The sequence below is a fragment of the Phascolarctos cinereus genome, unplaced genomic scaffold (genome assembly GCF_003287225.1).
Source record: "Phascolarctos cinereus isolate Bilbo 61053 unplaced genomic scaffold, phaCin_HiC Scaffold_4;HRSCAF=312, whole genome shotgun sequence".
NCBI classification, from domain to species: Eukaryota; Metazoa; Chordata; class Mammalia; order Diprotodontia; family Phascolarctidae; genus Phascolarctos; species Phascolarctos cinereus.
The window spans coordinates 197,936,305-197,955,545 of NW_027555847.1; positions in this window are offsets into that span (position 1 = coordinate 197,936,305).

A 19,241-nucleotide genomic window follows, 5' to 3' on the forward strand; every position below is an offset into this window, starting at 1 on the left:
TGACCATAAGCACTCTTTTCTGCCTTGTAATTGTAAAGAAGATTCCCTCTCCACTGCCACCACAAGCTCCACTACACCAGCACTCCTCCTCACCCCAGGACCACCACCCAGCACTAGGACTCAGATCCAACCACGGCCAAAGGAAGAGCATCTTGCCTCAGCACCTTCAAAGAGATTCCTGCAATTCTCCTCTGATTAGCTGCTGAATCTCCCCTCCATCTGTGGGCCAAGAACTCCAGAAGCAGCCACCACCCTGGGGCTGCACCAGGACTGTGACTTGGGACCAAGTTTCTCTGTCACTAAGGTCCAACAGACCTTTCCTACTGACCTTTTAAGTTGTTTTTGGCAATTGTGGTTTGAGAAATCTGGAAACTACCACAGCTCCCCTTGATTCAGTTCCTTGAGGTCTGCACCAGGTTCCCTGAGGCCCATTCTTTGCTTGAGCTGCTCTTGCTGAACTGTGTTCCTCCCCCAGCCTGGTGCAACAGAACTTTCCAATCAACCCTCCATGTTGTCTTGGGCTGGAAATTTGTTTCCTTCTGTCTTTTTGTGGGTTCTGCTGCTCCAGAATTTTAGAGCCATTCTTTATAAACATATTTTCTTTTTTTTAAACTTTATTATTTTGAGGTCCAGATGTGGGTTTGTTGACAATGTTGTCTTTTTCAGAATTTCTGCCTTGATCTTCACTGTTCTCATAATATGAATCTATGGTACATTTCTTTTTGCTTATGGTGTTTGCTTATTTCCTGGCCTTTAAAGAGACTGAGCTCTCCTGTTGGGGATCAGAGGGCACTGACTCAAGCTTCTTGTATTGGGAGCCTTGGGTCTGGTCACTGGCTTTGTGTGCTGGGGCTTCTGATGTTGGCATTTGGAGGCTGTAGGATTCTGGCAATTTACCTGGTGTTGGGCTGGAATCAGCAACACTGAAACTCTAGGGGTAAGATTGGGTAGTCTGGCCCCTGGAGGTTGCCTGCTTTTCCTTTCCTTTTGCTTTCTTCACTTCCTTTCAGATGGATGTTGCAGGATGTTTATCCACCTGGGCTCCTTGGAGTGCTTCACAGAGTTTTGCTGGGGCACTGGGAGACTGCTGTAGAATGCTGAGGCACCTGGTGGTTTTCTGAGCTGGTTTCTCCCGATTCCCCCAACCCTCACTGAGGCACGCAGGGGTCCAATTGTTGGTGTTTGCCTGCTCTACCGTCCGTGTTTCAGGATCTCCTCCTGGTATGCCGGGGTGGGGCTTTCTGCTAGCTTGCTGGGATGCCTCCCATTCAGTACTGCTCCTCTTCCCCCAGAGCAAGAGGGGCCTTTTCAATTAATGCCGCAAGCTACCTGGGCTACTGGACTGCTGCACCCCCTCTTTGTTCCGGCTTAGCTGTTCTAAGGTTTTTCCTGGGGCAGTATTTTCTGGGCTTTCAGAGGTTAAGGGAGGGTAAGAGAAACTTGTTTCTTACTCTGCCATCTTGGCTCCTGGAAGTGGAACTAGGAAGCAGGAGTGATCTAGAGCCATTTTTGCAGGTATTTGGAGGGGTTTGGGGGAGAGCTTAAGCAAGTCACTGCTTTTACTCAACCATCTTGGCTCTGCCCTCTAATATATACTGTCTTGTATTTTTTCATTCTTTTAGTTTTGTTTAATTGCTTCTTGGTTGTTCACAAAGTCGTTAGCTTCTATTTGCTTAATTCTAATTTTCAAGGAATTATTTTCTTCAGTGAGCTTTTGGACTTCTTTTTCCTTTTGGCCAGTTCTGTTTTTTTATGCATTCTTCTCCTTTTTGCACCTATTTTACAATTTGGCATACTTTGTTTTTTGAAGTGTTATTTTATTCAGTATTTTTTTTTGTATCTCCTTTAGCAAGATGTTGACTCTTTCTCATGATTTTCTCTAATCACTCTCATTCCTCTTCCCATATTTTTTGCTGTACCTGTCTTACTTGAATTTTGAAATCCTTTTACCCTTTTTGAGCTCTTCCATGGCTTGAGACTTATATATATATATATATATATGTATATACATATATACATATATATATATGTATATATATGTATATACATATATACATATATATGTATATATATATATACGTATATACATATATATATGTATATATATATGTATATATATATGTATATGTGTATGTATATTGGAGGCATTGGATGTAGGAGCTTTGACTTTGCTATCATCTTCTGAGTTTATGTTTTGATCTTCCTTGTCACCATAATAACTTTCTAAAGTCACAGTGTTTTTTTCTGTCCTTTGTTCATTTCCCCAGCCTATTACTTGATTTCTAATTGATTGATAAAGTATGGCTCTGTTTCCAGGGTGGAGGGTGAGCTGTCCCAAGCTTCAGAGAGGTTTTGTGCAGTTATTTTCAGAGGTACTTCTAGGAACCTATAAGTTTTCAATTCTTCCAAGGTGGTATGATCTAAGGAGAGGTGTTTACTACTTTCCTGGCCTGTACTCTGGTCTGTGAGTGACCACAAGCACTTTTTTCCGCCCTGGAACTGTGAGTCCGCCCTCAACTGTGTCCACAAGTTCTACTATGTTAATGCTCCTCCTTGTCCTGACACTGCCATCTAGAACTGGGACCCAGATCCGAGTATGGACAAACCAACAGAGTCCTGCCTCAATGTTAACAAAAAGATCCCTATAATGTACTTCTGACCAGCTCTTACAATCTATGGGCTGACAGCTCAAGAAGTAGCCACTGTTGCTGTTGCTGATGATGATTCAGTCACTCCTGAGGCCTGCTCCTGGTTTTTTGGAGCCAGGGCTATGCTGGCATGGCCTTCACTAGACTCCACTGCTCATGCCAGGTGTGACAGCCACTTCCTGCTGACCTTATAAGTTGTCTTTGGTGTCTGTGGGCTGAGAGGTGTGGAAACTTCTTCTGCTGCCAGTGATTCAGTTGCCCTGCGGCCTACTCCAAATTTGCTGAGCTCAGGGCTGTGCTAGCATGATCTGCCCTGGACTATGCTCCTCTCTCACTCAGATGCAACAGACTTTTCCTGCGAAGATTTCAAGTTGTCTTGGGCTGGAAATATGTTTTACTCCATCTTTTTATGGATTCTGCTGTTCTAGAATTTGTTTAGAATCACTTTTTAAAGGTATTTAGAGCAGTTTGGGAGAGAGCTCAGGAAATCCCTGCCTTTCTTCTTCAATCTTTGCTCAGCCTCTTAGTAAGGATGTATTAAGCACCAGCATGGTACAGTTTCAAGATCCCTGCTTTTGGAATTAAAGTTTCTTTGGTTTACTTTGGTTTTCTCTCATCCATAAGAGTTGGAGTAGATAATGTCTTTGTTTCCTTCTGTTGTTAAATCTATGATTTTATGATCTACAATTTTCAAAGTACTGTACTTAATGCTGGGGCTACCAAAAAAAAAGCCTATTCCTTCAAGGAGCTTTTAGTTTCACTCATATCTGTTAATTTGGTGATTATTTAATATTTCAATTTTGTAACTTTCCCTGTCTTCTCTCTCCTCCCCATTCACTCACCTGCTCCATTTCATTGGCTCACAGACTTAGAATTGGAAGGAAACTTAAAGATCACTGAATCCAACCCACTAATTTTGCAGATGAGGAACCTGAAGCCCAGAAAGGTTAAGTGATGTTTTCACATGAGCAATGAGTAATAGATTAAGATTTTGAACCCAAATCCTCTGATTCTAAATCATATACCCTTGTATCACATTTCCCTTTTTCTGAAAACCTCCCTATTTTTCTCATAATATTTCTTTCTCTGATATCAAATATATTTACAATAAATTATGTTACTAGAATATACTCTTAGCCTTTGCTCTTTCTCTTTCCTTCTGCTCAATAATGACCAATCTCCAAAAATACAAAAATTAAATCAGTTCCTAAGAAACATACAAATATGTCCTTGAGGAATAAACCCCCTAGGGGGAGTGGCAATATTAAGATGCCATCATGTATTGGTATCACCCTCTTTTGGATAAGTAACATATATATATATATATATATATATATATATATATATATATATATATATATATATATATATATATATATACACACACACATATATATACATATATATACACATACATATATATGTATATATGTATATGTATATGTATATATGTGTGTATATATATATACACACATATATATATACATATATATATACACATACATATATATGTATATATGTATATGTATATGTATATATGTATGTATATATACATATATATGTATATGTATATATGTATATGTATATGTATATATGTATGTATATATACATATATATGTATATGTATATATGTATATGTATATGTGTATATGTATATATGTATGTATGTATATACATACATATATACATATATATGTATATATATATATATATATATATATATATATATATATATATATATATATATATATATATATATATATATATATATAGTATTACCTATTTAGTTCCTATAAGTCAATAGCTGTTGTCATGGAGACAGAACCAAAATTAATCGACTTTCAATTACTTATCTGTAGGCTGAAAAAAAGGTCTGCAGATAAATAACTTTAGATATGTCTTTACATGCAATTTCAATTTAGAACTCAAATGCATATACCTATATGATCACCTCAAAGCACTCATATCTCTGCACCAATGGGAGAGTCATTAGAATATTAAAACCAAACAGGAAATTTTTTCCACCTCTTTTTTTTTTCTTGGAAACAGACCTCTCTCTGTTGGTAAAGCACTCAGTGTATGTTATAAAGCCCCCCTATAGGGCCCTGTATGACTTACAATAGAAATTATTTTTCTCTTCTAGTCACTATGAAATAGAACATGCTTACTGAAAAAGCCTTGTTTTGAAATTCCTCTGAGTTCAACTCATCAGTAAATATTTATTTGTCTAATACCTAATACATGCAAGGCACTGGATTAGGCAGTGTGGTTAAAAATAGATGTAATACAGACTCTATTCAAAGGAGCTTCGTTTCTGAAAGGGAGGAAGAAATTTACATAAATAACTTTCATGAAATGTAGAGTATGATTAGTTCAAGGGAAAAACCTAGGCAAATTTCTGTGAAAAAAATATTCAGTGAAAATATTCCTATTAGCAGAGGTTGGAAAGTGATGAAGTCAAGGAGCAGGCCCTTGAAAAGAGGAGGGAATATAATGCTATACACATAGAGAGGAGGGGAGAGGAAGAGAAAAGAGGATAGCAAGCAATCTAATCTGGTTGGAAGGTAGAATGTATCACAATGAGTCATCTAATATGAGACTGAAAAGGTAGACTGATGACAGATTGTAGACAGCCTTGAGTGCCAAGATCATGTTTCTGTACTTGATTTGATAGGCAGTAGGGTACTGGTGAAGGTTTTTAAATAACATGGGGACTAAATGAGCAGAGTAATGCATTAGAAAGTTTATTTGAGCAGCAATGAGAAAGAATGGAATAGGGAATAGATGAGAAATGCGAATATACGCTGGGAGATGATTATTTCAGTTAATATTAGAAGACATTAGGGTCTACATTAGAGTGGTTTTGAAGGTTAGTAGAGAGAACATGTTCAGGATCAGAGATATTCAATCAATAAAATTCCTATGGAGGTAGCTTTACATATCTTTCAGCATGCTATACACATTGTCCTTCCCCAAGGGAATATCAACATATCTTGTGAACACACTTTATATTTCTGCAAATACAAGATTACCAAATGTCTCATAAAAGAATTCTTCTTGTTGCCTTTGCAAGAATGATCAAAGCAGGAGATGCATATAAGGCCAGTTCTCTACCCATTTTTTCCCCTAAATGTATGCTAGACAGTAGGAAAAGCTTGTTTTTTTTTTTTTTTGGTTCTTTGTTTGCTTGCTTGTTTTTAAGTTCCAGAATCATACTGAGGTCATTTAACCTAGTGAGAAGGAAAATAAACACCTAACAATGAAGACAATCTGTTTTATTTAATGTAATCATAAATGATGAACATTTCATAGAAAATTATAGATTTCTATTGAATTTTTATATTAAAAACCTATTATTTTATCTTACACAGTTTGATTCATCAGGACATGTAGATGTGATAGAAAAAAAACCAACATTGTTTTTCATTATAACTTTTCTCCAACCTTCCTCATAGGGGAAACATCAATAACTCTATCCTGACTGAATGTTTATTATATTAATATTCTAAAGTTTATCAAAAATTAATGTATGTTGAAATTAGGTATCTTTTTTCTTATATATGAAAAAATAGTTTAGTAAAGGAAGTTTTAGTCATATTAATTAAATTAGGATATTTTTCTGAGACACAATAGAAACTATGGTTCATATACCTAGCTGTAAATTCCTAATTATATAGAATGGTTAGGTTATAGCATTTTGGTTAATTTCATATTTTAGTTAACTCAGTTGCAATATATTTAAAAGGATTACACACTTCCTCCTCCAAAAAAAAGTAGAATGCAGAATACCTTAGCATTAAAATCATACTGAGCATAAGTCAATCTTTCTCCATTTATTTGTCATTTGGAGGTCATTCAACTCTTTAGAATCAGTATTCTAAAGATCAAGTATAAGCAAGTGGCTGGGGAAGGAGGAAAATGATCCCGTGATGTAGCACTTAAAGTGTGAATAAGCTCTTGATTTTGTCTCATTTTTTATTTCTCTCATTCACATAGAAATTTTGTGCAGAATAAGTAAAAAAAAAGAAGAATAAGATATTCAATTATTTTAGTTTTCTAGCTTTCTGGATTCTGGATGAAAAAGATTTCTATGTATATCCATTTTTAATTTTTAAAAATTGATATCTAATGATTTCATATTACTCACCTTAACTTGTGAATATATTGAATATATTGATTTCTCTCTCTTTTCCAGAAGCATAGAGTTCAGAACAAAGAAAGGAATTGGGGATAAAACAGTTTAGCAAAACTTACCAACACATCAAACAGGTCTTCCAGGAGTTGCCATGTTCCATCCCTAAAATCTTATCTCTTTCTTTTCTCTTCTTTGGAGCTAAGTTTTGTTACTGTAGTTATGTGGTGTTTGTTTTTTCCCTTCTTTTATTCTTTCTATTTATATTATTACATTCATCCCATGTATTATTTTCCCAAGTCTACCAACTTTATTTTCCATAAGTTCATGTCTCCTCTTTTTTCTCTGAATTCTTCATATTCATCACATCTTATTACACAATAATATGACTTTATATATTCATGTACCTAGGCAAGAATTATTAAGCACTTTATTCAACTGATATACATCACCAGGTGTGAAACTTATGTTGGACATACAGAGAAATCATTAATTTTCTCTGCAATTCTTTTTGCTATTTGGTTAAATAATAGCAATATTAGTGTAGGATTTCTTTAATATATCACATAAATATAATTATGTCCCAAAGGAGAAGTAGTGATCTAATACCATTTTTAGTAAATAGTATTTATATTTTCTAATTACATGTAAAGATAGCTTTAAACATTCATTTTGATAAGATTTTGAGTTTGAAATTTTTCTCCTCCTACTTTACCTTCCCCCTACCCAAGGTGACAAGCAATCTGATATAAATTATACAGGAGCAATCATGGAAAGACATTTCTACATTAGTCATGTTGTGAAAGAAGAATCAGAATAAAAGAGAAAAAACACAAGAAATAAAAAAACAACAAAAAAGTGAAAATTATATGCTTTCAACTTCATTTAGACTCCGTAGTTCTTTCTCTGGATGTGGATAGTATTTTCTATCATGAGTCTTTTGGAATTTTCTTGGGTCATTGTATTGCTGAGAAGAGTTAAATCAATCATAGTTGATCATCACACAGTGTTAACTGTTACTGTGTACAATGTTCACCTGGTCCTGCTCACGTCACTCAGCATCAATTTGTGTTAACTCTTGCGAGGCTTTTCTGAAATCTACCTGCTTATCATTTCATAGTACTCTATAACGTTCACATACCACAGCTTGTTCAGCCATTCTCCAACGAATGGGCATTCCCTCATTTTCGAATTCTTTGCCAACCACAAAAAGAGCTGCTATATCTGTATCTAAATATTATATATATATTTCTATATGTAGGTCATTTTCCCTTTTGTACAATCTCTTTGAGACACAGATTGAATCGTGGTATTGCTGTATCAAAAGGTATGCACAGTTTGATTGCCTGTTGGGCATAGTTCCAAATTGTTGTCAAGAATGGTTGGATTAGTTCACAACTCCACCAACAATGCATTAGGGTTCCAGTTTCCCTTTTTATTCTTCAATATTTATCATCTTTCTTTTCTGTCATATTAGCCAATTGGATAGGTGTGAGGTGGTATCTCAGAGTTGTTTTAATTTGTGTTTCTCTAATTAATAGTGATTTAGACTTTTTTTACATGAGTATAGATAGCTTTTATTTTTTTCATCTGAAAACTGCCTATTCATATCATTTCAGAATACATCAATTGGGGAATGACTTGTATTCTTATAAATTTGACTCAGTTCTATATATGTTTGAGAAATGAGGCCTTTATTAGAAACAATGGCTATAAAAATTGTTCCCACCCTTCTGCTTTCTTTCTAATAGTGGTTGGGTTGGTTTTGTTTGAACAAAACCTTTTTTAAAAATTTAATATGATTAAAATTATCTGGTTTGCATTTCATAATGTTCTCTATCTCTTGTTTGATCATAAATGCTTCCCTTCTCCATAGATCTGACAGGTAAACTATTCCTTGTTCTCCTAATTTGTTATGGTATCATCCTTTATATCTAAATCACATACCCATTTTGACCTTATTTTTGTATATGGTGTAAGATGTTGGTATATGCCTAGTCTCTGCCATACTATTTTCCAATTTTCCTAGCAGTTTTTCTTAAATAGTGAGTTTTTATCCCAGAAGCTGGATTCTTTGGGTTTATCAAACAGTAGGTTACTATATTTATTGACTACTGTGTCTTGTGTGCCTAATCTCTTTCACTAATCCATCACTCTATTTGTTAGCAGTACCAAATAGCTTCTACTATTGCTGCTTTATAACATAGTTTTAGATATGGTACAGCTAGGCCACCTTCCTATGCATTTTTTTAAAATTAATTCCCTTGATATTCTTAACCTTTTGCCTTTCCAGATTAATTTTTTAAATTATTTTTTCTAGCTTTATCAAATAAGTTTTAGGTAGTTTGATTGGTGTGGTATTGGATAAATAAATCAATTTACATAGAATTGTTATTTTAATTTTATTAGCTTGCCTAGTAATGAACAATTGATATCTTTCTAGTTATTTAGATATGACTTTATTTTGTGAAAAGTGCTTTGAAATATTTTCATATACTTCCTGGATTTGTCTTGGCACATAGACTCCCAAATATTTTGTAATGTCTACAGGTATTTCAAATGAAATTTCTCTTTCTACCTCTTGCTATTGAGCTTTATTGGTAATATGTAGAAATGTTGATGATTTATATGGTTTGTTTATATCCTGTGACTGCCAAAGTTGTTAATTATTATGTTTATCTCATTAAATACAGAAAGAGCTTTTAACCAAATACAGCACCCATTCCTATTAAAACTCTAAAGAATACAGGAATAAATGTAGTCTTCTTTAAAGCTATCAGCAAACATTTCTCTGTAATGGGGATAAGCTAGGAGCATTTCTTGTAAGATTGTGGGTGAAACAAGGATGTCCAGTATCATGACTATTATTCAATATTGTACTAGAAATGTTAGGTTTAGCAATAAGAGAAGAAAAATAAATTGATGGAATTGGAATAGGCAAAAAAGAAATAAAGCTATCACTCTTTTCAGATGATATGACATACATAGAGAATCCTACAGAATCAACTCAAAAAAACCCTATGTGAAACAATTAGCAACTTTAGCAAAATTGCAGAATGTAAAGTAAACCCTCAGAAATCTTTGGCATTTCTATATATTATTAACAAAGCTCAACAGCAATAGATGGAGAAATTCCATTTAAAGTTACTGTAGATGTCAAGATGACAGAGTGAAAGCAGTGACTTGCTTGAGCTCTCCCCCAAACCGCTCCAAGTACCTACAAAAAATGGCTCTAAACAAAATCTAAAGCAGCAGAACCCACAAAAAGAAAGAGTTAAACAAATTCCCACCCCCAGGCCAACTTAGGTAGTTGATCAGAAAGGTATATCATGTAAGGCTGGAAGAGGAGCACAGTTTGGTATGGGCAGTAGGCCACAGCAAACCTGGAGCAACCTTCAGAGGACTGAATCACAGGCAGCTGTGGCAATTTCCAGACCTCTTAACCCTTGAATGCCAAAGACAACTTAGAAGATAAGTGGGAAAAGTCTGTTTCTGTAGTGAGAGAAAGAGAGTACTTCTCAACCCCACTTCTGGGGCAGGGGCTGCCTCCTGATCTCCCAGCCCACAGACTGAGGAGGAGTTGGGTGGCTGATCAGAGGAGGATTGCAGGGATCTCTTTGCTGGTGCAGAATTCTCTTGCTTTGCCAGTGCTTGGATCTGGGTCACAGTTCTGGGTGGCGATCCTGAGGCAAAGAGGAGTGCTGGCATGGTGGAGCTTATAGTGGCAGTAGGGAGAAAATTATCCTCATAGTTCCAAGACAGAAAAGAGGGGTAGTGGTCACTCATAGACCAGAGCACAGGCCAGGAAAGGAGTAAACATCTCACCCTTGATCATAGCACCTTGGAAGAACTGAAAATTTACAGGTTCCTAGAAGTATCTCTGAAAACTGCTGTAAAAACCCCTCAAGCTTGGGACGGTACATTCTCCACATTGAAAGCCGAACTCTCCCTGAATTAAGAGGTTATAAATGAAGTAATTGGCTGGGTTAGTGAGCAAACCTGGCAAGAAGTGTCAGACCATAGATTTTTTCTTTTGGTAACAGAGAATATGAAAACATACAACCAGAAGAAGAAAACAGAGTCAAAGCTCCTACATCCAAAGCCTCCAAGAAAAATATGAATAAGTCCCAGGCTTTGGAAGAGCTCAGAAAGGATTTTGAGAATCAAGTAAGAGAAGTAGAGGAAAAACTGGGAAGAGAAATGAGAGTGATGCAAGAAAATCATGAAAAACAGATCAACAGTTTGCTAAAGGAGACCCCCAAAATACTGAAGAAAGTAACACCTTAAAAATAGCCTAACTCAAATGGCAAAATAGCTCCAAAAAGCCAATGAGGAGAAGAATGCCCTAAAAAGAACCATTGGCCAATTGGAAAAGGAAGTCCAAAAGCTTACTAAAGAGAATACTTCCTTAAAAATTAGAATAGAGCAATTGGAAGCTCGTGACTTCATGAGAAATCAAGACCCTGTAAGACAAATCCAAAAGAATGAAAAAATAGAAAACAATGTGAAATATCTCATTGGAAAAACAACTGACCTGGAAAATAGATCCAGGAGAGAGGATTTAAAAATGATTGGATTATCTGAAAACCATGATCAAAGAAAGGGCCTAGACATCATCTTTTGAGAAATTATCAAGGAAAACTGCCCTGATATTTTAAAACAGAGGGCAAAATAGAAATTGAAAGAATCCACTGATCTCCTTCTGAAAGAGAACCCTAAAGGAAAACTCCTAGGAACATTGTAGCCAAATTCCAGAGTTCCCAGGTCAAGGAGAAAATATTACAAGCAGAAAGAAAGAAACAATTCAAGTATTGTGGAAACACAATCAGGATAACACAAGATTTGGCAGTTTCTATATTAAGGGACCATAGGGCATGGAATATAATATTCAGGCAGGCAAAGGAGATAAGATTATAACTGAAAATCACCAACCCAGCAAAACTGAGTATAATCTTTCAGGGGAAAAAATGGTCATTCAGTGAAATAGAGGAGTTTCAAGCATTCTTGATGAAAAGACCAGAGCTGAATAGAAAAGTTGACTTTCAAATACAAGAGTCAAGTGGAACATGAAGAGGTAAGGAGGAAAGAGAAATCATAAGAGGCTTATTAAGATTGAACTGTTTACATTCCTGCATGGAAAGATGATATTTATAACTCATGAGACCTTTGTCAGTATTAGGGTAGTTGGAGGGAAAAATTATATATATATATATATATATATATATATATATATACATATATATATATATATATATATATATATATATTATATATGTATATATGTATATGTATGTATGTATATATGTGTGTATATATATGTATGTATGTATGTATGTATGTATGTATGTATGTATGTATGGAGAGAGAGAGAGAGGGCACAAAGTGAGTTGAAGATGAAGGGGTCATATCTAGAGGATAAAATTAAGGGGTGAGAGAGGATTATACTGGGAGAAGGAGAAAGGGAGAGGTAGAACGGGATAAATTCTCTCACAAAAAAAACAGTAAAGAAAAGAGCTCTTACATGGAGGGGAAACAGGGGAAGGTGGAAGGAATGAGTGAATCTTATTCTCATAGGATTTGGCTTAAGAAGAGAATAACATACACACTCAGTTGAGTATGGAAATCTGTCTTACCCTACAGGAAAATAGGGGGAGAAGGGGACAAGAGAGCAGGGGAATGATAGAGAGGAGGGCTGACTGGGAAAGGGGATGATCAAAGCAAACATGACTGAGGAGGGGCAAATCCAAAGAAAGAATGGAACAAATGGGGGGGTGGGATAGGATTAAGGGAAATAGAGTTAGTTTGTCACAACATGTCTACTATGGAAGTGTTTTGCATAACTGCACATGTATAACCTATATTGAGTTGCTTGCTTTTTCAATAAGGATGGGTGTGGAGGGAGGAAGGGAGAAAATTTGGAACCCAAAGTTTAAAAAACACATGTTTGAAAAAAAATATTTTCACATGCAACTGGGAAATAAGAAATACAGTAAATGGGGTACAGAAATCTATCCTGCCCTACAGGAAAATAGAAGGGGAAGGGGTTAAGAGAAGGGGGCCAGAGATAGAAGGGAGGCAGAGTAGGGGAAGGAATATTCAAAATGCATGATATCTTGGGGTGGAGGGAGAGGAGAGATGGTGTGAAAAAAAATAAAAAAAGAAAAAATATGAAGTTACTGTAGACATTATAAACTATTTGAGTCTACCTGCCAAGACAAACCCAGGAACTGTTTATATAAACACAATTACAAACATTTTTTAGACAAATAAAGTGTGATCTAAATAACTGTAGAAATATTATAGGTAGGCCAATCTAATATAATAAAAATTACATTTATACATAAATCAATTTACTTATTCAGTGCCATACCAATCAAACAACAAAAGATAGTTTACAGAGCTAGAGAAAATAATAAAATTCATCTGGAAGAGCTAAAGGTCCAGAATATCAAGGGAATTAATGAAATGAAATGCAAATATAGGTGCTAGCCATACCTGATATAAAACTGTATTATAAAGCAGCAATCATCAAAACTACTTGGCACTAGCTAAGAAATAGTGTGGTGGATTAGTGGAATAAGTTAGATACACAAGACACAATAGTCAATTACTATGATAATCTTCTGTTTAATAAACACAAAGACTCCAACTTCTGGCATGAGAGCTCACTATTTGAAAAAAGAACTACTGTGGAAACTGGAAAAAAGTACATCAGAAACTAAGTGTAGATCAACATTTTACAATGTACACCAACAAAAAGTTAAAAAAAAAAAGTAAAAATTTATGTAAAAGGGCTGATACTGTAGAGAGACTAGGAGAACAAGGAATAGTTTACCTTTCAGATCTATGGAGAAGGGAAGAATTTATGACCAAATAAGAGACAGAGAACATTATGAAATGCAAAATGAATAATTTAATTACATTAAATTGAAATATTTTTGCACAAACAAAGCCAATGCAACCAAGATTAGAAGGGAAACAGAAAGCTAGGAAACAATTTTTACAGCTAGTATCCCTGATAAAAGCCTCATTTCCAAAACATGTAGAGAACTGAGTCAATTTTTTTAAGAATACAAGTCATTTCCCAATTGATAAATGGTCAAAGAATAGGAACAGACAATTTTCAGATGAAGAAATTAAAGCTATCTGTAGCCATATAAAAATGCTTTAAATCACTAATGATTAGAGAAATGCAAATTAAAACAATTTGGAGATACTACATCACACCTATCAGACTAGCTAACATGACAAAACAGGAAAATGATAAATATTGGAGGAGATGTGGAAAATTGGAACACTAATGCATTGCTGGTGAAGTCATGAACTGATTCAACCATTCTGGAGAGCAATTTGGAATTATGTGCTGTAAAACTGTGCATACTCATTGAACCAGCCATAGTACTTCTAGGGCTATATACTCAAGAGATCATACAAATGGGAAAAAACACCCACATGTCCAAAAATATTTATAATCACTTTTTTTGTGGTGGCCAAGGATTGGAAATTGAGGGGATGCCCATCAGTTGGGGAATGGCTGAACAAATTGTGGTATATGAATGTCGTGGAATACTATTGTGCAACAAGAAATGATAGACAGGTGGACTTCAGAAAAACCTGAAAAGACATATGTAATCTAATGCTGAATGAAGTGAGCAGAACCAGGAGAACATTGTGCACAGTAACAGCCACATTGTGTGATAACTAATATTCATAGACTTCTGTCTTCTTAGCAAGGCAAGGATCTGAGACAACTTCAAAAGACTCATGATGGAAAATGCTGTCCACATCCAGAAAAAGAACTATGGAGTCTGAATACAAATTGAAGCATATTATTTACTCTTTTTTTTCTTTCTTCTCATGATTTCTCCCATTGGTTCTAATTCTTCTCTACAACGTGACTAATGTGAAAATTTGGTTGATATGAATGTGTATGTTGAGCCTATATCAATTTACAGGCCATTTTGGTTTGGGGGGAGGTAAAAGATGGGGAAAAATTTGGAATTCAAAATCTTATGAAAATGAATGTTCAAAAAATAAAAATAAATAATTTATTTTAAAATTATAGCCTAAGGCTTAATTAATCAATATTTATAAACTTTATAGCCTTAGGTGAAAAACTGCTCTATAATTGTGCCAAATAGTAAAAGTGCAAAGATGCACTATAGCATAGTGACTACGAAATTGAACATTAAGACTTCACTATCTGCCGGGAGCGCCTGCATCCCCAGCTGTGGTCTGATGCCGGCAGTGTGAAGACAGAAAGAATCACAGGCCAGGTGAGAGCAGTGAAGAACAAACTCTGTTTATTGATCTGAGGGCTCAGGCTTATATAGTACTGGATCAAGCAATAGTAACATTATTATTCATGAAAAGTACAAATCTAAGTAAGTGATTTCCTTACTTCCTTGTACCTTGTCTGTTACATTCTTTCCTGCATCCTGTCCTGTACCCCATCTGTTTCCTCCCTTTCTGCATCCTGTTCTCAAGAGACAGAACAGGGGGGTGGTGAGCCGACATCCTGAGTTTCACAGCTGTCAGGCTTAGTACAATCTACAGGTAAGACCCAGGCTGGCCTAAGTCCTCCAACTCCCCAAAGCCAGCCCTCTACAACTATCTCTAATGGTGCACAGTATTAATGCAAATAAGCATTATGGATAGAAATTGAACTCTCTTTATTAACACGTAAAATTGGGGATACTGAGTTTTTGAATAAATGTGATTTTCATAATTCTAATTGATGGAGGAAGGAGGAAATTAGTGATAGTCCTTCTCTAATCTATTGCTCTGTGGAATTTTTGTGCATTGTTACCTCTCTTGACTTTTATTATACTTTGCTATTTACTTGACATATGTATACTTATCAATAGCTTTTGCAGGGCTTGGTACTGAAAGCTAATTTTATTAGATATTGTTTTTCTCAATGAGACTAAGCCATTTTGTGTAGTTTCATAAAACTCAAAGATTCTTTTGCCACCTGTTTGAACTTAAACAAAGCATTCAAATGGAGATATAAAAGTATTATGTAATAAACATGTATGTATATTAGCAAGTTCAGTGAGTATGACCTTTAATTTTAGCCCCTTTCTAAGTGATATTTCTATTTTTTGTCATTTTTCTCTTCATAGGTTGAATAACAAAGCTAAAGAAAGAATTTCCATTGTCAAGACTGATATGCAGTTGAAATGACAAACCATAACTTTCATTCTTCAGCATATTTCAGACTGACCTTACAAATGGATTATGAATTGGGCTTAGAATTAAAAAGCAAAAGGAGAGTGGGCTTAATTGATGTTAAGAAAATGTGTAACTATTGTAATGCAATTTTTAGGGAAAAAAAGCTTTTCCTTGAAAAAATATTTTAACACCAATATGATTTTTTAAATGAATTTGGATTGATATATTATTTTTTTTTACAACACCATGAGCTATCTCAAGTATCTCTCCTAATATCCCTCCCAGAGACCTATCTCTTATTACAAATAGTATTTTTAAGAGAGGAAAATAATAGCACAACTGATTAGCACATTTTAAAAAGTCAGAAAACACTTGCAATGTTTAACACTTTTAGACCTCTGTCCTCCACACAAGGGTAGGCTGGGGATATCTCCGTATACAATTCATTAGAATTCTTATTTAGTTTTATAATTCTATTACATTTACTCTTGATTTTTTGGTGAGTAGTTGAATTCCATTTACGTTGTTGTAGTTACTATATGTGTATGTGTGTTTGTCTTGACTCTTTCACTTTTCTTCAGTGCATAAAGATTTTTCCATGCCTCTCTCTGTATATATCACGTAGATTGTCTTTTACAGCATAATAATATTCTGTTCCATTTATTTACCACAAGCCATTACTCAGTTGATGAACATCTATTTTCTTTCAAAATGTTTGCATGATTTGGAGAATATGGTAACTTTTTTCCTTATCAATGGCTTCCTTGGCATGTAAGACCAGTAATGTAGTCTTGGGTTCAAAGACTATGGACCTTTTAGTAATTTTATTTGTGTAATTCCAAATTGCTTTTCATAATTATTGTGCCATTGCTTGGAAAAACTGTTATAGTCTAATTTCATAAGATTTTGTCTAAATTTTTTGAGACAATATTCATTCATATTGTCCTGTAGTTTTTTTTATTTTTGCTTCCTTTAGTTATTAAGAATCTGTCTCATAAAATGATTTTCTTAAGATATTTTCCTTTCATAATTATTGAGAATAATTTGTGAAATATGACTTATAACTGTTCTTTAAAAGTTTGAAAAAATTCTTCTGTGAATCCATCAGGACCAGGAGTTGGTCCCCCCATGACTTTGGCACTTCCTTTACAGATACATCTATTTCCTTTTCCAATATTGAGTTATTTAAGATATCTATCTGGTCCTCTGATGGTTTTGGATATTTTATGCTTTTAAAGATATCCTTTTATTTGTGTGCATGTGTATGTGTGTTCTCATCTTTGCATAGAAGTGCATATCATATATGATGATTCTTTTTTTTCTAACTGCTGTGATTTCATCTTATTCATTTGATATTTTATTGATTTGATTTTCTGCTCTCTCTTTTTCAATCAGAATTATTGATCAAATCAGTTTTATTATTCTTTTCAAACAATCAGCTTTCAGTTTTATCTCTCATTTCTATTTTTGTTTCAAATTTATCCACTTCATTTATAATTTTTATATCTTCTCTTGTGCTTATTTCAGGTTTATTTATTTGTTGGCTTTGTAATTTTTTAAATGCATATTCAGTTTGTTAATCCTCTTTTTCTGTTTTGTTTACATATGTTTGAAAGGACATGATTCCCTCCCCCTCTCCAATGACTGCTTTAGCTTCATTCCAGAAATCTTAAAATCTTAGTATGTTGTTTCATCATTATCATTGCAACCATTGCTTTTTGGAATTTACTTGATGCACAGTAAAAAAAAATCCATTGCCTCAGTTTTGTTTTGTATATATCTTTAGTTTTTAAATGTATCTTGTAAGAAATATATTATAAGGTTTTGTTTTTCTATCCAATCTGTCACTTTCCCCCCATTGCATTTGATTGTTTAACTCATTCATATTCAGACTTATGAGTTTGGTTTATATATTATTTTGATATCTCTAAGGTTGGTGTTTTTTCAAGTTATGATTTCCACCTCTTCTACTCTAAATATGATAATGTTTCTTTAATTATGATAATTTTTTTTAATGTGGCCCTGTTTTCACTGACTCTCTTCACCTTACCTCTGATTCTTTTTTTTTTGTTACCCCTTTTGCCTTTGGGGTTTTGTTTATTAGTTTCTTTTTCTCTCTTGAGTTTATCTAGTTATATAATTTTCCTCCCCCACCTTTCTTCTCCCCTGTCAGTAAGTGAAGTAGATCCCTCCTTTCTTTACTCCCCTTTAAGAAGTGCAGTTCATTAGTTCTTTTAATTTCCTTTTTTTGCCCCTTTGCCAAAAACAGTTTCTCCCAATGTCTTCAATATCCATCCTCTCTGATTACTTTAGACTCTCATCCTCTGAGTCATGTCCCATATAATTATATGGTCTCTCTCTTTTCTCTGTATTCCTCATGCAATCAAACTTTCAAGCACGTCTACTCCAGACTTTCCTCTATTGGTTCTTTCTGCCACTGGCTTGCCCCATGGGTTCTCTTTTTCCATTGTACCTTACTCCCAGAATAATGCAAATTATTACAAGTGTCATTGAGAACACTATCTTATGGTAGTACTTCAACCCCACAATGTCTCTTATTGTGCAGCTTACCAATATTCTTTGCCTTCCTCTGTTTACCTGTTTTCCACATTTGCCACATGATCTCCCTAGGTCCATGCTCTTTCACTCTCCCAGGCACCAGTTGCCCACAAAATTTATGACACCCCACCTTCCAATGTATGTGTACAAAACTTTTCAAGTACCAATTCCCTCAGGCCTAACTCAGTATAAGATCCTCATCTGCCTTCCAAATTGTCTCTTCAGTCATAGAGCATTCACCAGTGGAGCCCCCTCTCACCATCAAAGTAAGACTTCCTTCTTTCCACATTTCTTTTCAACTGTTCTACTTCCTCCTCACTCATTCTCCTACAGGCTCTTTTTTTTTTTGAGACCACTGGGGTCACATTTCCCTCCTGGCTCATGACAAATTTCTCTCCATTCCTCTGCTCCCCTCCCTCCACCATGTAACCTCCCATGGTGTAATGTTGTCAAAAAACGAAACAAAGTATTGATTCAGCTGTATGCAGAGTGTCACTAGGTTCAATCCATAATGTCCCCATCTTTCTCTTTACTGTTACCTCTACCAGTTTTCTGCCTTCACTGTCTCCATGTGTATCTTTAGAAGCAGTCAGTCTCTTACTTTTCTCTTTTTTACCACTCCTTCTGCATTTCTGATTTATGTGGTGTTCAAAAAACAAATGATCTCTTAAGTTCTAGTTTTATCTCAAAAAAATGTTTTAAAAACTTTATTGTTGAACATCCATCTT